General features: G+C 40.5%; 1 long non-coding RNA gene across 2 annotated transcripts; it reads left to right on the top strand.

Moving 5' to 3' along the window:
• Positions 1–18: 18 nt before the first annotated feature.
• Positions 19–2,407, top strand: LOC110597237 (uncharacterized). Of its 2 annotated transcripts, none has more exons than XR_013431188.1 (3): positions 19–156; positions 489–563; positions 2,394–2,407. It is a non-coding gene; the product is annotated as an uncharacterized LOC110597237 (long non-coding RNA). The 2 variants fall into 2 exon arrangements; XR_013431187.1 differs by lacking the exon at positions 2,394–2,407 and adding an exon at positions 1,130–2,387.
• Positions 2,408–2,754: the final 347 nt, after the last annotated feature.

The following is a 2,754-nucleotide window of genomic DNA, read 5'->3' as shown; positions in this document are numbered from 1 at the left end:
TAGTTGCTGCGCGGTCCTGGTTCCCCGCGCTGCGCGGCTTTATCAACCTCTGCTCGGCTCTGGCTAGATAGGTTTACCCCAAGTCCCCAGGTCTACCAATGAAATGCGACCCCTGCTTCATTTTCTTCTGGACTTGAGGTCATTATTTTCTGTGTGGTGAGTAGAGGTGACCCGGGTCCGGGTGCGAGAGGAATTCGCAGCCCGAGGCTCCGAGTTCCCGGGATGTGGGTGGGCAGCGTGGAGGCCGAAGTCGGAGCCAGCTGCTGTGGCGAGTGTTTGTGGTCGTGGTCATGTGTGCGCGGTGCGGAGGGGCCCGACTGCCGATTGGACTCGCGGGACCGAGTGGGGGCGGGGCCGCACGTGTGACCCTAGTTAGCGGCGATTGTGAGGTATGTCATTCTGTGACCCTAGTGACTCTGTGCCCGGCTGTTGTGACCGACCAGAGACGGTGATCAAAACTGACCTGTAGTTTTGTTTTCAACTTTTAGGAAACTAGAGATTCATTTGGCAGTTCAAGACCTGCGGATGTGAACCAGGTCCCCAGGCGACTGGAAGACTCCAGGGTATGGCCTCTGTTGCTTTCATACAGAATGAGTGCATTCCGTATCCATTGTTCAGGGCTTAATACACCGTAGGCATGCAGTGGAGCCCACCCAAATTCCAAGGAATTTGTTGCACTGGGATTTCTTTCACTGTCATTTCACTTTATAGCCACACTGCGGAGCATGCGGTCAAATGGTTACCAAAGGAAGGTTGGATATTTGAAACCTAGAATTTAAAAAAGGAGCCTTGTGTTGGTACGGAGAGTTTAGGACTGGAGTTGTACCCAGTGCAGAGTCCTGGGAAGACAAGATGTTGAGGTTCCAAAACTACAATTCGTTCCCCCTGGTAATCCCTTTTTAGAAGCTTTGTGGAGCAAGTTGCATAGCCTCAGCTTTTTCATAGCTCTGTCTACAGAAAACAGCTGTGAACGCAGAAACAGATTCCAGTCCCAGACTTCAGAGAACCGAGTCACCTCCCTTCTTCATACTGGTTATTGAACCTAGGGTTGCTCTACTGCTGAGCTACATCCCCATCCCCAGCCCTAGGTTTTTTGTTTGTTTGTTTGTTTTTTGTTATTTTGAAACAGGTTCTCACAAAGTTGTCCAGGTTGCCTGGAATTTGTGATCCTCCTGCCTCAGCCTCCAGAGCCCTTGGAATTACACGGATGCACAACTGGGCCTGACTTCACAGGAAAAATCTTAATATTGAAAATGTCATTATATTGGTGAAATACTGTAAAAGAATGTACAAGATTTGGTGGGCTTATTATTTCAGTCATTTGGTTTTAGTACTGTTCCCTGTCATTTTGCTAGTCTGTTTCCTTATTTTTTGTAATAACTAGACGAGCTTTCCTTCCCAACTTTTCAGAAAAATGCTTTAAATATATGTAGGTTTTATTGTGTGTCCCTGATGATGGAATTAATGCAGTCTTGTTGGAAAAAACCTCAATAACCTAAGTTGATTTATAAAACTAAAAATATGTAAGTACTAGCCAGTCAATGGTGCACTCCTGTAATCCCAGCAACTCTGAAAGATGAGGCAGAAAGATCTCAAGTTCCAGACCAGTCTCAGAAATTTAGTGAGAAATTTAGTGAGACCCTGTCTCAAATTAAAAATAAATTAGGGCTAGGGATGTAACTCAGTGGTAGAGTGCCCCTGGGTTCAATCTCTTGCACCACACACAGGATACATAAGTAATTATAGTGTTAGCATCTAGAAGCCTTTATTATTGATATTGTGGTATATATTCTTCCAGATTTTTTTCTCTCAGTATATGTTTAAATGTTTGTTTTTTAGAAAATTTACATGAATTAGTTATTTAATGTCAAAAGACTTCTCTACTTCTCAGAAAGGAAAGAATTCATCCCAGTCACTGGTTTTGTTATCTTCCCTGCATGTAAGGAGAAAAAGGAAGTGCCAGTGATACTTAACTGATTTCATAACCCTTCTGAGTACCTATTGGAATTTACTCATAATTACCAGGAAAACAGAATAGGTTGTTAGCTAAGTAAGGCAGCTACTGAGAATTATATTTATTATTAGTAGTAGCAGTATTTTTAACAGATTTAAGTAACCTTTCATAAAACAGCACTATTCTCTCAAGACCAGTTGTCTTGGGAGACCTCATTATATAAATCACATGGTCAAGGGTAAGTTTATAATATATGATAACAGAATTAGATGTTAGTAGTTATAAATGTGCATAAAAGTATGATGGACAGTGAACAAAATTGATCTTTTAATTATGTTTGTTATCTAATTAGATTATTTGACCTAGGTTTGTTTATGAGCAGAATTCTCTTTTTCTTCCTTGTCTTTCTGAAAAATCATTGTGGATAATGTTAATAAAGGCTACGCTTGCAGGCTATGCCCTATATTAACTTTATAAGGAAGAGCAGACCTAAGAAGCTGAAATTTTCTGTCCCAGAATGGTAAGGACATAAGGAAATTTTCTTTAGTAGTAATGGATTACATGATGTGAAATAGTCTATCATCAATAAAAATATATAATATTTATTAGGTGTTTTTTAGGTACATCATAGAAATAATTTGTTATTGTTATTTTTCTTTTTTTCCCCCTCACATAATCTTGACAACTCTTTGAGTACTAGGTACTATTACTTTTCTCATTTTATTGACGAAGCATTCTTGGTAATGCAAATAATATACTTGCTAAGGCACAGAATTAGTAATGTTCGGAGTTAATCAAGA

Source organism: Ictidomys tridecemlineatus, chromosome 15, assembly GCF_052094955.1.
Source record: "Ictidomys tridecemlineatus isolate mIctTri1 chromosome 15, mIctTri1.hap1, whole genome shotgun sequence".
NCBI classification, from domain to species: domain Eukaryota; kingdom Metazoa; phylum Chordata; class Mammalia; order Rodentia; family Sciuridae; genus Ictidomys; species Ictidomys tridecemlineatus.
This window is presented reverse-complemented; position numbering and strand designations above follow the sequence as displayed.